At 44.1% G+C, this 18643-nt stretch overlaps 1 protein-coding gene and 1 long non-coding RNA gene across 2 annotated transcripts in view; one reads left to right on the forward strand and one right to left on the reverse strand.

Moving 5' to 3' along the window:
• The window catches only part of LOC122686751 (ATP-binding cassette sub-family C member 4-like), a 2082459-nt gene that overhangs the window by 327948 nt on the left and 1735868 nt on the right, over positions 1-18643 (reverse strand). The gene's annotated exons all lie outside the window — the stretch shown is intronic.
• Positions 82-16881, forward strand: LOC122686766. Its single transcript, XR_006338893.1, has 3 exons — positions 82-92; positions 9831-9836; positions 16739-16881. It is a non-coding gene; the product is annotated as an uncharacterized LOC122686766 (long non-coding RNA).

An 18643-nucleotide genomic window follows, 5' to 3' on the forward strand; every position in this document is an offset into this window, starting at 1 on the left:
ATCATGCAAAATCCCAGACCGGATAAAGTACAAGCTGGAGTCAAGATTGCCAGGTGAAATATCAATAACCTCAGATACACAGTTGAAGCCTGGTGTGCTGCAGTCCACGGGGTCGCAAAGAGTCGGACATGACTGAACAACTGAATTGAACTGATGCAGAAGATACCACTCTAGTGGCACAAAGCAAAGAGGAACTAAAGAGTCTCTTCATGAGGGTGAGAGACGAGAGTGAAAAAGTTGGCTTGAAACTCAACATTCAAAGATCTAAGATCATGGTATCTGGTACCATCACTTCATGGCAAATAGATGGGGACAAAGTGGAAGCAGTGACAGATTTTATTTTCTTGGGCTCTAAAATCACTGCAGATGGTGACTGCAGCCATAATATTAAAAGACACCTGCTCTTTGCAAGGAAAGCTATGACAAACCTAATAAAATCTAAAGGGAAGATGTAGAAACTCTAAAATCACTGCGGATGGTGACTGCAGCCATAATATTAAAAGACACCTGCTCTTTGGAAGGAAAGCTATGACAAACCTAATAAAATCTAAAGGGAAGATGTAGAAATTCTGGAGATGGATTCACAACAATGTGAATATAATTAATGACACAGAGCAGTGCATTTAAGAAATGGTTAAAAAGGTTTGTTTTACATTATGTATACTTTACTGTGTAGGGGAGAGGAAAATTCCTCTTTCTTTTACACTTCTAGGCTCTCTGGATGGAGCCTTGGAAATGCAAATTATGTAAGACAGATGAACAAGAGAAATACAATTATTAACCAGTGCAGGATGCACACTTATGGAAAGATCTTATATCATTTATTGCTATTGTTGTACTTGGACAGTTTTGCAGAAGTGTTTCATGTTCAAGAAGATTCATATAAAGGACTTTTGATAAAGACAGGTTTCTGATAAATTTCAGAACATGCTGGTCAACTTTGTAAGAAATTTTATAAATCTAGCAGAAAGCCTGATGGCTTCATAAAATTGTTAATGAAACCCTTCCCTTCAAGATAATTATGAATTACAATAATTGGGAAAATTAGACCTTATGACCAACCTAGACAGCATATTAAAAAGCAGACACATTACTTTGCCAACAAAGGTCCATTTGGTCAAGGCTATGGTTTTTCCAGTGGTCACATATGCATGTGACAGTTGGACTGTGAAGAAAGCTGAGCACTGAAACATTGATGCTTTTGAACTGTGGTGTTGGAGAAGACTCTTGAGAGTCCCTTGGACTGCAAGGAGATCCAACCAGCCCATCCTAAAGGAGATCAGTCCTGGGTGTTCATTGGAAGGACTGATGCTGAAGCTGAAACTCCAGTACTTTGGCCACCTCATGTGAAGAGTTGACTCATTGGAAAAGACCCTGATGCTGGGAGGGATTGGGGGCAGGAGGAAAAGGGGACGACAGAGGATGAAATGGCTGGATGGTATCACCGACTGAATGGGCATGAGTTTGAATAAACTCCGAGAGTTGGTGATGGACAGGGAGGCCTGGTGTGCTGCGATTCATGGGGTCGCAAAGAGTCAGACATGACTGAGTGAATGAACTGAACTGAGGTAGAACTAAAAAGTGTCTTTTCTTTCTACCTGATCCCTCTAAAAATTGGAAACTCTTAGGTTCCCAGCAGATGTATCAGATAAATAAGGAAGGTCACCTCCTAAGAGGGACAACTCTTCCACCTCCAGGTGATAATTGTATTCCCTGAACAAAGTTTCTCATCTGTAAAGTGGGTACTGAAAAGTAGTATCAATTTCATGGAGTTATTGTTGATGTGAAAGTGCTTACTGCAGTTCCTAGCACAGAAGAGATGTTCAATAAGTGGAAACTATTATGGAAAGATATTTTACCAGAATATTAAATTAACTGTCCCTTGCTATGGTGTGAATGTTTGGTAAAAGGAATGAAAATGGAATTCTTGAGGTTATAGCTTAAAGGGTACTGGTGCTGGTATAAAGAGCACAGTTGGCAAGAAAACAGCCAACCAAGATTTCCTCCACAGAAAAGAGATCAAAACCCAAGTCAGAGGAGAGCAAAGGTCTGGGAATGAGAGGCAGAGAGCTGAAGAGCCCTGTCCCCAGTGATCACCATCCCCAAAGAAGGGGGGATACAGGATATGATAGAAACCTCTTCAAGTATGGCTCAAGCTTTACCTCCTGCTAGAAGCCAGCAGAGTTATCAGCTTTGTAGAGGAGACTCCCATGCCATAAACCTGTGTTATGAGTGAAGTAGAAAACCCTGATTTCCCACTTGGGGTCTGGAAAATTCAGAAAGCGGGAGGCAGCAGGCTTATGGGGTCTGGAGCCAGGATGAGAGAATGCCATAGAGGGAGATGAAGTGTGTGTCGTCCAGCTGGGGAGCAGATGAGAACCAATTACAACCTTCCTTTAAAATCCCACGAAGTGAAATGAAGCAAAAGTCACTCAGTCATGTCCAACTCTTTGTGACCCCATGGACTGTCCATGGAATTCTCCAGGCAAGAATATTGGAGTGGGTAGTCTTTCGCTTTTCTAGGGGATCTTCCCAACACGGGGACTGAACCAAGCTCTCCCACATTGCAGGCAGATTCTTTACCAGCTGAGCCACCAAGGAAGCCCAAGAATACTGGAGTGGTAGCCTATCCATTCTCCAGCGGATCTTTACAACCTAGGAATCGAACCAGGGTCTCCTGCATTGTAGGTGGATTCTTTACCAACTGAGCTATCAGGGAAGACCTAAAATCCCATAGCAAAGTAGATTTTAAAAACAAAACAAGTTAAAAAAGCAAAATCTGCTGGGAAAGCAGAAACCAGACTTTGCTAGAGTTTAAGAGACACTAGGACAATAAATAAGAATTCTTCTTAAATACAGGTCAACTACTTTATAATTAGTTTAGATCTATAATCTCTATCCTTCATTCTCCAGGTTACCAGTGGTGCAGGAAAAGGAAATATCATGTCCTGGGAGCCCTGAGACTAGCTGTCCAGTGAGGGGTCCTTGGCTTCTACAGGAAAGAATACAAGAGTGAGCTGAAGTAGAGTGAAAATGGACTCATTCAGGGAGGTACACACCCCACAGACAGAATGTGGACTTTCTCAGCAGGCAAGAGTGCCCCCAAAGTATGGGGTTGTGAGTTTTTATGGGTTGGGGAATTTCATAGGATAGCGAGTGGGAGAAACAGTCTTGCTATTCTGAGGAAGGGACAGGGAGTGTCAGTAACTGGGTCACTGCACATTTTTTTGGCCTTTTATGGTCAGCCTTGGAACTATCACAGTGTCTGTCATGGTGGGAGGGGAATGATTTTTAGTGTTCTAATGAAGGTGTAATGAGTTAGAGGTCAGTGACCAGATCATGCTCAACACCATCTTGATTGTAGCTGGTTCGAGCCAGCTTTTCTGGGATCCTGTTTTTCTTAATATCTATGCTCCTGTCCTCATTCTGTTAACCATTGTGCCCCCTCCTTCCTTTCTCACAAGCATAGACACAGTATCCATAGTGATGAGGCCATCTTAGACCCTTACCCAGGAGCCCAGACCCAGTTCTCTTGCACCCTGATGCCTAGACCCTTCCCTATTTAAACAATACCCAGTTGCCTTCCTCAAATGAAGAGCACCAAGGACTTCCACTAATTTCAGGAGCAACATCAATCCCCTGCCAAGAGGGAGTTACTTTGTGGGTAAAAATAAAATTGATTATTTCTTCGGGCTTAGGGAAGAAACCGGTCTCTTTCTCTTCATTGGATTATCACCGCAGGTAACAAAGGAAAGAGTCATTAAAGGTAAGGTGGTGCCCTTAACATTCCAGGAGGCCAGTTGCTGATAAAACAATCACTAGCAAAGCCCACCAACAATTCCCTGGAGTAAAAGTAGGAGCTGGGTCTTCCCAAGTGGCTCAGTGGTAAAGCACCCTCCTACTAATGCCAGAGACACAGGCAATGCAGGTTTGATGCCTGGTTGGGAAGATCCCCTGGAGGAAGAAATGGCGACCCACTCCAGTACTCTTGCCCAGAAAATCCCATGGACGGAGGAGCATCGTGGGCTTCAGTCTACCGGGTCACAAAAGAATTGGACACGACTGAGCAACTAAACAACAGAAAGTAGAATCTGAGTCATAAAATAAAAATCTAACCTTTTTTCTTTCCCTTTGTGCTGAGTTGACTTTCACTTGCTCACAGGTCACCTCCTGCAGAGGCCTCAGCATCCCTGGCCCTTCAGAGAACACTCCCTGAGGAGAAATGGCTCCAGTGACACCTCACCGCGGAGGGCCGTGTGCAGAGACGCTGCTCCCGGGGCGTGATTCAAGATGGCGGCCACGGCGCCGTGGGCAGAGGCGATGCACCTGGCACTGTGATCTGGGCATGTAGCTACACAGCTGAGCCCCGACTCGCAAGAACCCCGCCCTTCTCCACTGGCAAGAACCACAAGCAGCAGCCCCTGGAGGGCTTTTAGGGGAGAGCATGTGCTCCAGAGCAAGTTCTATTGGAACAAGCCACACCTGGCAAAGGAGGCTTGTTGGGGTCTGACATGGGAGGGTGGGTAACAGAACAGGAAGAAATCCAACCCCCTTCTGCTCAATAACAAAGTGGGATTCTCCCAGAGACCTAGATAAGGGAGAAGCAGCAGAGTAATTAAGAAAATTATACTTAATACCATTGTAGTTTGTATCTTTCCCTTTAAAAGTTATGTTTACTGTTGGAAACCTGTGCCTCCCCTCCTGATAGAAGCTAAGTGAGGCTTATATACCTTCCTGTTCTATCAGGTCAAAGACTTAAAGAACCAGACTCTCAGGAGCCTCTCAGAGTGGGATTCTTGAGGGAAATCCATTGTCTGGGAGACTGAGGCTCACACTAGACCCAGAAACCAATAGCATCTTCTCCTTCAAATGCCCCCACCCTTACTGACCTGAGCCCCAAGAAATGCCCCTCATGCTAAACTGAGGATGTAAACTTGAGATTTCCTGACTGGACAGAGAATGGAGCCTGATTCAATTGATGAGACCTTCATGGGGAAGGGGTTTTCCCATGAGGATCGGTCTCCTGCAGGAGACAGGTAGAGATTTATGTGAACAGAGTGGAAGGGGACCCTCAGTAAAAACCCAGGTTCAAGAGAGATGGTGTTGCTCTGGGGAGTTCCCCCAAAAGAAAGAAAGTGTAGTTGCTCAGTTGTTTCTGACTCTCTGCGACCCTATAAGCTGTAGCCCACCAGGCTCCTCTGTCTGTGGAAATCTCTAGGCAGGAGTACTGGGGTGGATTGACATTCCCTTTTCCAGGGGCTCTTCCCAACTCAGGGATTGAACCTGGGTCTTCCACATTGCAGGCAGATTCTTTACTATCTGAGCCACAAGCGAAGCCTAGTCTCAATTCTTTAAGTGATTTCCCCTTTATAGTATGGGAAAACACAAATTGTGAAAAACTTCAGCTATTTCCCTGCTTACTGAAATAGATACTGACCCTTTTAAACATATTCTGGTTCATGAGTTAACTAAGTGAGACCATCCCTGCCCAGCGCAGGGCTGCAGTTCCAGGGAGGCTGATGGACAGGATGGTGAGATGGAAAGGGGAACAGTCTCCCCACCTCCACTCACTGACCTCCTGGGGAGAGAGCGTCATCCTGTCAAGTGGACTCAGAAACTCAGGTCCTGAGAGCAGTCCTGTGAAGGGGACAGAGCAGGAGGTGAGGGGGGAATCCCCCCACAGGAAGGAGCTCTCCTTCCTGCACAGTCAGGAACACCAGGGAGAATGAATCTGCTGTCTGTCACTGTATCAGCCACCTCAGACATCAGTGGCCTAAAGCAGTGGTCACTTACTCATTACTCAGTACAGTTATGAGGCTGATGAGGCAGGGTTGTTGCAGGCCTCCTGGGCTCACTCACAGGCCTGCCCACAGCCGGGAATCCCACTGGTACTGGGAGTCCAGACAGGCCTCATTTCCACTGTGGGCCAAGCCAGGATGGCTGAGGATCTGGGGTGGTCTGGTTTCTCTCCCTATGTGGCCTCTCATGTCAGATTGCTGACAGCTCGGTGGTCAGGGAGGGACTCTGTGATGGAGTCACCTTCGAGCTGAGGTCTCCTAAAGGATTAGAAGGCAGCAGTGAGCAGGGAACAGGGGAAGAGGCTGGTGAGAGAGCAGAAATTGACTTATAAGAGAGAATAACATGTGCCTGTGAGGTAGGAGGAAGTATGAAGCTTTCTAGAAAAACAGGAATAAGGTTAGGTTGGTTACTGCAAAATATAAGAAAAGAGGGGTGGTGAGTGTCAGGTCATGCAAGTTCAAGGAGCTAAGGAGTTTTTTTTTTTTTTTTTTTTCTTTGTTTTTAATCTTTGTACCAAGAGTGGGAAACTGTTGAAAAGTTTTAAGCAATGGGGTGACATGATCTGATGTTCTCTTTAAGGAAAGAGCTTGATTGTGCATTTCAGGTTTTACACGGGGGCTGGAGCAGGCTTTCTCAACCTTAGCAGGGTTGACATTTGGACCAGACAAGTCTTTTTTTGGTGAGGGGACCTGTACATTGCAGGGTGTGTCACAGCATCCCCAACCTCTATCCACTGAATGCAGTTATCACCTACTCCCTCAGTCGTGGCAACCAAAAATTTGTCCAGACATTGTTGGTGAGATATCCCTGGGAAAGCCAGTTCCTGGTTGAGAAACACTGGGCTGGAGTGAATGCAGGGTTTCCTCTGTTTTCCAGGAGAGAAATACTCATCACCTGACTTGTGTGGTAGAGGTGGAGTTGAGAAGAACGGATGGGACTGCAGAGACCAGGAGATGAACTCAGTAGTACTTGGGTGGACAGACCCATCATGGTGACCCAGTCCTCAATCTTCTCTCTGCTTCCCTCCTTCAACATTCTATGTGCTCTGAAGAAAGAATCTGGTCTTGTGTTGGGGATACCCATAGTTGGGTGGCCAAAGAATAGTATGTGGAATGTAAAGTTCTCTTTCACCCTGTTGTAGTTTGTTGATGCAACACTCATATAGAGTTGAAATCTGATCAAGGAATTGATTGCTCACATAGGGTCATACTTTGATCAAGGAACTGGTTGAAATCAGCAATCCAGAGCAAAAAAACCAAAAAGTTAAAAAACAACAAAAGAGACTTCCCTGGTGATCCAGTGGGTAATAAGACTATATGCTCCCAATGCAGGAGGTACAGGTTTAATCTTATTTTCCCTGGTCAGGGAACTAAGAGCCCATCTGCCACAACGTGTGATATTAAAAACAAAAAAGAGAGAGAAAGAAAGAAGGTTGGTTATTCCCAGGATTGTTTGTTTACTTATTTTTGGCTGTGTTGGTCTTTTGGTCTTTGTTGCTTTCATGCGGCTTTCTCTAGTTGAGGAGAGCGGGGGCTACTCTTCATTGTGGTGTGTGAACTCATTGCAGTGACTTCCCTTGCTGCAGAGCGTAGGCTCTAGGTATGCAGGCTTCAGTAGTTGCAGCAAGGGGACTCAGTAGTTGTGTCACACAGGCTTAGATGCTCCACAGCATGTGGATTCTTCCCGGACCAGGGATCCAACCTGTGTCCCCAGCATTGGCAGGTGGATTCTTATTCACTGTGCCCCCAGGGAACTCGTCCCAGGCTTACTTTTGAATGAGGGAAATCTAGAGGTCTGGAGAGCAAACTGAGACGTGAGGGCAATGAGGAGAGGACTCTGGAATGAACTTGCATGAGGCACTGGTAGCAAGCCTTAGAACATCTGTCTGCAGATGCAACCATGTTCTTTTTAAATATAATTGTGTCCTCATTCCCTTGGTTTTTCTTGTTCTTATTCACTCACTTAGTTATGTCCAACTCTTTGCAACCTCATGAACTATAGCACACCAGACTCCTCTGTCCTCCACTGTCTCCTGGAGTTTGCTCAAATTCATGTCCATTTAATCAGTGAAACTGTTTAACCATCTCATCCTCTACCACCCCCTTCTCCTTTTGCCTTCAGTCTTTCCCAGCATCAGGGTCTTTTTCAATGAGACAGCTCTTCACATTAGGTGGCCAAAGTATCCGCCAGAAACAATTCTTCCAATGAATATTCAGGGTTGATTTCCTTTAGGATTGACTGGCTTGATATCCTTGCTAACCAAGGGACTCTCAAGATTCTTCTTCAGACCATAATTCAAAAGCATAAATAAGTTCTTTGGGCCTCAGCCTTCTTTATGCTCCAACTCTCACATTGATACAACTATGGGAAAACCCAGAGCTTTAACTAGATGGACCTTTGTCAGCAATGTAATGTATGCTTTTTAATATACTGTCTAGCTTTGTGATACCTTTTCTACCAAGGAGCAAGTGTCTTTTAATTTCATAACTGCTGTCACTGCCTGCATTGAATTTGGAACTCAAGAAAATAAAATCTGTTACTGCTTTCACTCTTTCCTTTTCTATTTGCCATGAAGTGTTGGGAACATATACCATAATCTTAATTTTATTTCATGTTGAGTTACAAGCCAGCTTTTTCACTCTCCTCTTTCACCCTCATCAAGAGGCTCTTTATTTCCTCTCCACTTTCTGCCGTTAGAGTGGTATCATCCATATACCTGAGGTTGTTGATACTTCTGTTGGAAATCTTGATTCTAACTTGTGATCCATCCAGCCAGGCATTTCACATGATGTACTCTGCATAGAAGATAAAAAAGCAGGGTGACAATATACAGCCTCACTGTACTCCTTTCCCAACTTTGAATCAATTGGTCCCACATCTGGCTCTAACTGTTGCTTTTTGATCCACCTACAGGTTTCTTTTTACATAATGAATAACAATTCTCTATACTGTGCCCACCTGTTAAGAAGTATCGTGAGGAATGGTGAGTTCCCAACCCTAAAACACCGGGAATTTACCTGATCAAAGACCCTGTACTTAGTTCTTATCTGTCCATATCCTATCATGGGAAATAGGTGTTTGAACTTTTTTTATGGAAATTGTCAAACATATCCAAAAGTAGAATAGCACACTGAACTTCCATGAAACAAGCTTCAACAATTATTCACATGCTGTCCATCTCGTTTCATCAAACTCTCCTCTTTTGCCGCAGTGCCACCAGTATTTAGCACGACTACCAGATACATATAATTTCACTCATTGATACTCCAGTACACATTTCTAAGAGCTAAATACTTGATAAAGATAAACACAGTACCATTATCCCTTTACCAATTACCTTAACATCAATATATATGTGTGTGTGTGTGGATATATATACTCACACTCAGTACAGTATCTCAAGAACATCTTAAGAAACTGACAGACGCCTGCTAAAATCTTAATGCTAGGATTTCACTGCAGTTTTCTTCAGATCCATCAGCCTTCATAAGTATATGCATTTAATTCAGCATTACAATCCTTTATTTATTGAACCCAAGAGGCTGTTCCAATGATCACTGCTTCCTTTTCTAAATCATCACAACCCATTGGTTTAATACTGCACTTGGGCTTCCCTGGTGGGTCAGTTGGTAAAGAATCTGCCTGCTATGTGGGAGACCTCAGTTTGATTCCTGGGTTGGGAAGATCCCCCTGGAGAAGGGAAAGGCTACCCACTCCAGTACTCTGGCCCAGAGAATTCAGTGGGCTATATCCATGGAGTCGCAAAGAGCTGGACATGACTGAGCAACTTTCACTTTCTTTCACTCTTTCTTTGGAATTTTACATGAGGGCAGTTTCTGGAATGATTTATTTCTTCCCTTTGAAACACTGGATTAAGAGCTTGTCTTGATACCATTCCTTTTCTTTTGCCATCATTATGCAATAAGCTAATGAGATAATTTTCCACCCAACAAATGGAGTCAGATAATAAACATGAGTTTGAGGGTTTCCCTGTGGCTCAGCTGGTTAAGAATCTGCCTGCAATGTGGGAGACCTGGGTTTGATCCCTGGGATGGGAAGATCCCTTGGAAAATATAATGGCTACCCACTCCAGTATTCTTTCCTGGAGAATCCATGGACAGAGAAGCCTGGCAGGCTACAGTCCATGGGCCACAAAGAATAGGACATGACTGAGAAACTAATACTTTTACTGTCACTTTGAGGAGAGATAAGAACATACCAAAGACCTGGATGTTGGGACGGGTTGCCGGTGACATGGAGGTCAGGGGCCAACAAAGGTAACTTTTCCTCCCTGTCACAGTTGTAGGGGACCTGGTTCTGGTGAAAATGCTGTGATGTTTGCCTTTGCTGTGTGTTAAGTGCCCTACACCCTAGCTTAAAAGTGAGATAAGAAACTGATCAACACCTCAGACCCTCCTGCCTTTTCCACCCTCCCAGTTCTCCCCTTGTCCTCCTGAGTGAAGTCTCTCAACTATCGGGGAATAAGCTTTTAAACAACAAAGAAGATGGCTTAAGGAAGATTTCAGCTCTGAGATAGAACTCTGGAAAGCCTTGCATGAATATGAGAGGAAATCCAAGGGCAAGTCCAAGGGCAGAGGGAATGGAAAGGTGGAAGTGCTGGGGGCTGGGGATGGAGACACCACAAGCCTTCTCCTCCCCTCAGCCCTGCTCTTCTGGGGAGAGTGAAGAGTTCTCAGAGGTTGAAGGATAGAACTCAAGGATAGCCAGTCCTTCCAGAAAGGTCACGCTGAACGCAGGCGGAAAGGCGCCAGCCAGAAAATGCTGACAGAAAAACCCCCCACCGAAAGGTCTCAGATAAGCCCGCTGCCAGGCAGACTGACAGGGACAGACATCCACCAATCAACAGCCCGTTGCCAGGCAGACTGACAGGGACAGATATCCACCAATCAACAGCCCGTTGCCAGGCAGACTGATGGACACGAAGGCGTGAAGACTCCGGCCAATCAAAAAACCGACGCGGGACCTAGAGGGCCAATCAGCACCTTGGTCCCGCCACTTCGGTATCCGCCGGGGTATATAGGTGTTGCCACGCCTCCCCGCAGATTGCAGACTCCCGTTTTTTCCTCGCTTGCGCGTGGGAGCTCTGCCCGGGAGCGATTGTCCAATAAAAGCCTTTTGATACTCTGGCGCCCCTTTGTCTTGCCGCGGTTCTTACACTTCCTACCCTGGGAGTGAGAGAGTAACAGGCAGGAAGGCCAGGGGTCTCCAAACAGAGGAAATAGGCTGCAAGTGCCAGACATTTGTATCTCTCTTAAGCGGCAGGAGGAAACAAACCAGCAATATTTTTTTCTTCTCTATACAGATTTAAAAGGAGGTTTCTTTTAAAATGCTGTGTTGCCATGACACCTGGTTTCACCTGAAGCTAACTATTCTCAAACCTTGAGTTAATCAATACATTTCTTTTTCTTATGGAAATGTTTGTCTTAAGATATGTTAATTTACCCCAGACTCTGTAAGTTCCACCAAATGGCCTAACCTACTTACTCAGATATTGTTCCCCTAATCTATGTAAATGAAACTATTTGTTGGTAATCTGCCCTTCTACAAGACTCAAGGCAATTGTTTTATGGCCAGGGATGAATTATCTGATGCCATTCTAAATTCTAAGACATTCCTTTCTTTTCATTAACAGACTGTGAGTGACTATGTAACTTACAGCTAAAGACTAGGAGGGGGGTATTCTTTCTGCCCCCTTCTGATGCCTATGTCAGAAGCTTTCTCTATCTCCTTTATACTTTAATAAAACTTTATTACACAAAAGCTCTGAGCGATCCAGCCTCTTCTCTGGCCCCGGATTGAATTCATCTCCTCCAGAGGCCAAGAATCCTGGTGTCTTATTGTTCAGCAACAACCTTTCAGGAGTGGATGAGAGATTTGGACATTGTAAAATGTGTGATGTCCCTATTTAAGCAGCTTGTTTGGGGGTGCAGAGTAGCAACTATTTATACAAAGAGACACAACACGTGTTTCCTTAAAGTTGAGTTTCCATTCACAGCCTTGACCTCAGAGCCTCAGCATATCAGAGAACCAGTCCGAGTCAGCCCTCAGGGAATGTCTCCATGACATGTTCTTCTTGGAGCCTCTTTCACACACACAGGACAGGCTTTGTGCAAATCATAGCAACTGACAGCCATGCTCTTCCTGAACTTCCCAGTTCTTTTCTCCCTTCTCTCAACGACTGTCTTCTCTTTAAATCATGCGGATGTCCTTAGTCTGATACCCTCCCCCCAAACACCTGAAGTTTCAGTTCAGTTCAGTTCAGTTGTTCAGTCGTGTCTGACTTTTTGTTTGCAACCCCATAAACCGCAGCACACCAGGCCTCCCTGTCCCTAATCAACTCCTGGAGTCTATCCAAACTCATGTCCATTGAGTCGGTGATGCCATGTCCAGTTCCATGTCCAGTTCTAACTGTTGCTTCCTGAACTGCATACATGTTTCACAAGATGCAGGTCAGGTTGTCTGGGATATCCATCTCTTTCAGAATTTTCCACAGTTTATTGTGATCTACAATAGCTTTGTGCCAAAAAAGCTTTGGCATAGTCAATAAAGCAGAAATAGATGTTTTTCTGGAACTCTCTTGCGTTTTCGATGATCCAGCAGATGTTGGCAATTTGATCTCTGATTCCTCTGCCTTCTCTAAAACCAGCTTATAATCTGGAAGTTCTCAGTTCACAGATTGCTGAAGCCTGGCTTGGAGAATTTTATGCATTACTTTACTAGCGTGTGAGATGAGTGCAGTTGTGCAGGAGTTTGAGCATTCTTTGCCATTGCCTTTCTTTGGGATAGGAATGTAAACTGAACTTTTCCAGTCCTGTGGCCACTGCTGAGTTTTCCAAATTTGCTGACATATTGAGTGCAACACTTTCGCAGCATCATCTTTAGGATTTGAAATAGCTCAACTGGAATTCCATCATCTCTACTAGCTTTATTCATAGTGATGCTTCCTAAGGCCCACTTGACTTCACATTCCAGGATGTCTGGCTCTAGGTGAGTGAAGTTTATCAGTCACTAAGTCCTAAGTCCAAGGGGAAAAGAGAAGCAAGTGGACACATTTGAGACTTGGGAAGTTGTTCACCTACTGCCTTGGTGCTTTCAAAGCCAGCCACCAAATACTGGGCCCTCCTCTTCCCAGGTTCTCAGTCAGGTGCTGGGGTCCCTGGAGGAGACACAGCTGCTGCTCTTCCAGGCTGAAGGAGGAAGGAGAGGAGAAAGGAGCCAACACAGGAGAGTCAGGAGAGGGGGGACAGGGAAGGGGGGGCCTCATTTTAGGGAGAAGGAGTCCTGCTGGGTAGAGCCGTGTCTCACTTGTGACCTGAGAGGAGAGTAAAAGTCAGTCAGTAAAGGATGCGGGGGGTGGGGGGAGGTTTTCTTGGCAGAAAAAGATGGGTCCAAAGGTCCAGAGCAAAGGAGAGGTTAATGGATTTGAGAAACTAAAACAGTTAAGACATGTTGGAGCTCAGGTTAGAGTGAGAGAAAGTCTGGAGATGAAGCAGGAGAGGAGGCAGGTCTCACTGGTGGAGGCCTGTCCCTCCGGACAGACTGGAGGCACTCCCACTTCCTCCTGTGGACACAGTCTTCTGTCCTAAAGAGTCCTTCCCCAACTTCTTACAAACCCCATTAGGATTTCTCACTGAGTATTTAAAATCCAACCTTCCTCAGCACCTACTAGGGCAGGCCTGGGACTAGATGACACTAGTTATCTGCCGGGCCAGCCAGAAGATTTCAGCGAGCAACACAACGCGTTCCTTTAGGCTAAGAAATAAAGACACAGAACAGATGGGGTCGAGAGGATCACTGCAGTCAGCGATGATTCTTTATTTCTCAGGGTTACGTTTATACTAAACCAAGAAGAGAATCTTAAGAAGAGAAAATATTTTTCCATAAACATCACTTTGAGATAACAATCACCAGAACTCTCTGCTAACGTCAAGGGATAAGAAGGGCATCCCGTTTATCTTAAGGGTGGTCGTGAAAGGCTTATCCATTTGCGTCATGTGTGCACTCAAGGCTTGCTAATGTTCTGTTAAGATTTAACTTAGATAATAAATTCCAGAGAGGGGTGGCGGGACAGAGAGCTATGTCTGCGAACAGACCCTTGAGGATCAAGGCAGCTCCCAGAGTCAGCCTTTTGGTTCAGGCCGCTCCCCGCAGTTATCTATCTAGTTACACTATCTAGAGTAAGCGTCTTTTAGTTTCATGGCTGCAGTCACCATCTGCAGTGATTTTGAAGCCCTAAAATAAAGTCTCTCACTGTTTACATTGTTTCCCTATCTATTTGCCATGAAGTGATGGGACCAGATGACACAATCTTATTTACTAAATTTTAAACAAGTGTCACACATATCACTAGAGATGAAATCAAAACTCTGAAGAAGTAGGATTCTAATACCCTTGAGAAAAATTTTAAATGGGAGGTATTATTGGCATATACCATTAGTTTAAGATTTAGAATAGAATGGTTTGATATTTGCATATACTGCAAAATGATCACCACAATAAACCTGGTTGATACTCGTGACTAGATAGTTACAAATTTTTGTGTGTGATAAGAGCTTTGCAGATCTACTCTCTTAAGGGTAGATCTTAAAAGTTTTTATTGTCTACTGCAGGGGGCACAGGTTCAATACCTTAGTAGGGAAATAAGCTCCCAAATGCCAGAACACCAACAAAATAAAAAATAAGAGAGAGAAAGAGAAAAAAAAAAGATCTACTGTTTTAGCAACTTTCAAACATACAACACAGTGTGGTTAACTAAACTCACTGTGCTGTACATTACATCCCCAGGTCTTACATAAATAAGTAACTTTTGACCACCTTCCTCAGTTTTGCCCACAATGCACCCCCGCTTCTAGTAGCCAACCATCTCTGTATCTATGAGTTCAGTTCTGGTGGGTTTGGTCTGTTTTTGATAAAATGTCTTAATGTTCAGAGTGTGGATGAGAAGCCTGGCACCACGACCACACAGTGGAGCCTGACTGCACCGACCACGGTGCTGAGAATCCAGGTCTCCTGGGACATTGATGGAGTTTCTCCTCCGGACGCTCCTGAGACCTTCGTGTATGTTAACAACACCCTAGAGACTCTCACCACAGTTGTTCATTTACTCGTCCAACAGTCATTGGTGAGCTTTCCCTGTGTGTGCTCAGGTCTGTGTACAAACCGTGGGCAGCGTGAGTTGGGGCGGGGGGGGGGGGGGCAGGAGAAACCCGAGTGGGAGAAGAGGCAGGATAGGAAAGAGCTGGAACCAGCCGCTCTCCCTGTGAGCCCGGAAGGCCGGCAGGAGCCTGAACAGCCCGCGAAGGATCCCAAAGGCGCCTGCGCAGACAGAGGCTGATCTTTCGCAAACCCCGCAGCTGGGGCCACACCAGCAGGGGGCAGCACCTGGCAGCTTCCTACTGATGGGGACCCTCGCCCCCTCGGACCTCCTGAGTCTGAAACTGCATCTTAACAGTGTCCCCAGGGGACCCACAGACAACTTCAAATATAGAAAATGCTGGTCCCAATTACAGACGCATGGACAGATGGAGAAGTGTGACGAGTTAGGAAGGCTTCCTGGAGGAGGCCTCCAGCAATGAAGATCAGTTCAGTTCAGTCGCTCAGCTGTGTCCAACTCTTTGCCACCCCTCGGCTTCAGCAAAACAGGCTTCCCTGTCCATCACCAACTCCTGGAGCTGCTCAAACTCCTGTCCATCAAGTCGGTGATGCCATTCAACAATTTCATCCCCTGTCGTCCCCTTCTACTCCCACCTTCGATCTTTCCAAGCATCAGGGTCTTTTCCAAAGAGTCAGTTCTTTCATTAGGTGGCCAAAGTTTGGAGCTTCAGCATCAGTCCTTCCATTGAATATTTAGGACTGATTTCCATTAGAATGGACTGGTTGGATCTTCTTGCAGTCCAAGGGACTCTCAAGAGTCTTCTCCAACTCTACAGTTAAAAACCATCAGTTCTTTGGCACTCAGCTTTCTTTATGGTCCAGTTCTCACATCCATACATGACTACCAGAAAAAACATAGCCTTGACTAGATGGGCCTTTGTTGGCAGAGTAATGTCTCTGCTTTATAATACGCTGTCTAGGTTGGTCATAACTTTTCTTCCAAGGAGCAAGCATCTTTTAATTTCATGTCTGCAATCACCATCTGCAGTGATTTTGGAGCCCCCAAAAATAGTCTCTCACTGTTTCCATTGTTTATCTATCTATTTGCCATAAAGTGATGGGACCAGATGCCATGATCTTTGTTTTTTGAATGATGAGTTTTAAGACAGCTTTTTTCAATCTCCTCAATTACTTTCAAGAGGCTTTTAGTTCCTCTTCACTTTCTGCTAAAAGGGTGGTGTCATCTGCATATTGATATTTCTCCCAACAATCTTGATTCCAACTTGTGCTTCTTCCAGCTCAGCATTTAGTATGATCTATTCTGCATATAAGTTAAATAAGCAGGGTGACAATATACAGCCTTGATGTACTCTTTTCCCAGTTTGGTAGCACTACGTCTGGTTCTAACTGTTGCTTCTTGATCTGCATGCAGATTCCTCAGGAGGCAGGTCAGGTGGTCTGGTATTCTCATCACTTGAAGGATTTTCCACAGTTTTTGTGATCTACACAGTCAAAGGCTTTGGTGTAGTCAATAAAGCAGAAGTAGATTTTTTTTTTTCTGGAAATCTCTTGTTTTGTCTATGATCCAACGGATGCTGGCATGTTGATCTCTGGTTCCTCTACCTTTTCTTTTTTTTTTTTTTCCATTTATTTTTTATTAGTTGGAGGCTATTTACTTTACCATATTGTAGTGGGTTTTGCCATACATTGACATGAATCAACCATGGATTTACATGTGTTCCCCATCCTGAATCCTCTGCCTTTTCTAAATCCGGCTTGAACATCTGGAAATTCTCAATTCACATGCTGATGAATCCTCACCAAGAGAATGTTGACCATTAATTTGCCAGCATGTGAAATGAGTGCAATTGTGCAGTAGTTTGAACATTATTTGGCATTGCCCTTCTTTGGGATTGGAATGAAAATTTGCCTTTTCCAGTCCTATGGCCACTGCTGAGTTTTCCAACTTTGCTGGCATATTGGGTGCTGCACTTTCACAGCATCATCTTTCAGGATTTGAAATAGCTTAACTGGAATTTCATTACCTCCACTAGCTTTGTTCATAGTGATGCTTCCTAAGGTCCACCTGACTTCACATTTTAGGATATCTGGCTCTAGATAAGTGATCACACCATCTCAGTTATACAGGTCATTAAGATCTTTTTTGCATAGTTCTATGTATTCTTGCCACCTTTAATATCTTCTGCTTCTGTTAAGCACATTCTGTTTGTGTCCTTTATTATCTCCATCTTTGCCTGAAATGTTCCCTTGGTATCTTTAATTTTCTTGAAGAGGACTCCAGTCTTGCCCATTCTATTGTTTTCCTCTATTTCTTTTCATTGATCAGTTAAGAAGGATTTCTTATCTGTCCTTGTGCTGTTCTTTGGAATTCTGCATTCCAATGGGTATATGCTTCTTTTCTTGCTTTGCCTTTAGCTTCTCTTTTCTCAGCTAATTGTAAGGCCTCCTCAGACAACCATTTTGTCTTTTTGCATTTCTTCTTCTTGGGGATGGTTTTGATCACAGCCTTCTGTACGAAGTTATGAATCTCCATCCATAGTTCTTCAGACACTCTGTGTATCAGATCTAATCCCTTGAATCTATTTGTTACTTCTACTGTATAATCATAAGGGATTTGATTTAGGTCATACCTGAATGGTCTAGTGGTTTTCCCTACTTTCTTCAATTTAAGTCTGAATTTTGCAAAAAGGAATTCATGATCTGAACCACAGTCAGCTCCCGGTCTTGTTTTTGCTGACTGTATAGAGCTTCTCCATCTTTGGCTCAAAAGAATATAATCAATGTGATTTCGATGTTGACCATCTGGTGATGTCCATGTTTAGAGTAATCTCTTGTGTTTTTGGAAGTGGGTGTTTGCTATGACCAGTGCGTTCTCTTGGCAAAATTCTGCTAGCCTTTGCCCTGCTTCATTCTGTACTCCAAGACCAAATTTGCCTGTTATTCCAAGTATAGCTTGACTTCCTACTTTTGCATTCCATTCCTCTATGATGAAAAGGACATCTTCTTATCTTCTTTTGGTATTAGTCCTAGAATGTCTTGTAGATTTTCATAGCACCATTCAACTTTAGCTTCTTTGGCATTAGTGATTGGGGCATAGACTTGGATTAGTGTGATATTGAATGGCTTGCCTTGGAAACAAACAGAGATCATTCTGTTGTTTTTGAGACTGCATCCAAGTACTACATTTTGGAATCTTCTTGACTATGAGGGCTACTCCATTTCTTCTAAGGGATACTTGTCCACAGTCATAGAAGTAATGATCATCTGAATTAAATTCAGTCATTCCAGTCTATTTTAGTTCAATGATTCCTAAAATGTCAATATTCACTCTTGCCATCTCCTGTTTGATCATTTCCAATTTACCTTGATTCATGGACCTAACATTCCAGGTCCCTATGCAATATTGTTCTTTACAGCATCAGACTTTACTTCCATCACCAGTCACATCCACAACTGTGCACTGTTTTCTCTTTGCCTCTGTCTCTTCATTCTTTCTGGAGTTATTTCTCCATTTTTCTCCAGTAGCATATTGAGCAACTATCGATCTGGGGAGTTCATCTTTCAGTGTCATATCTTTTTGCCTTTTCATACTGTTCACGGGGTTCTCAAGGCAAGAATACTTAAGTGATTTGCCATTCCCTTCTCCAGTTGATCACGTTTTGTCAGAAATGTGAATGAAAGCAGCTGCCTTTTGGGAAGAAATGAGATC

Source organism: Cervus elaphus, chromosome 30 (genome assembly GCF_910594005.1).
Source record: "Cervus elaphus chromosome 30, mCerEla1.1, whole genome shotgun sequence".
Lineage (NCBI taxonomy): Eukaryota > Metazoa > Chordata > Mammalia > Artiodactyla > Cervidae > Cervus > Cervus elaphus.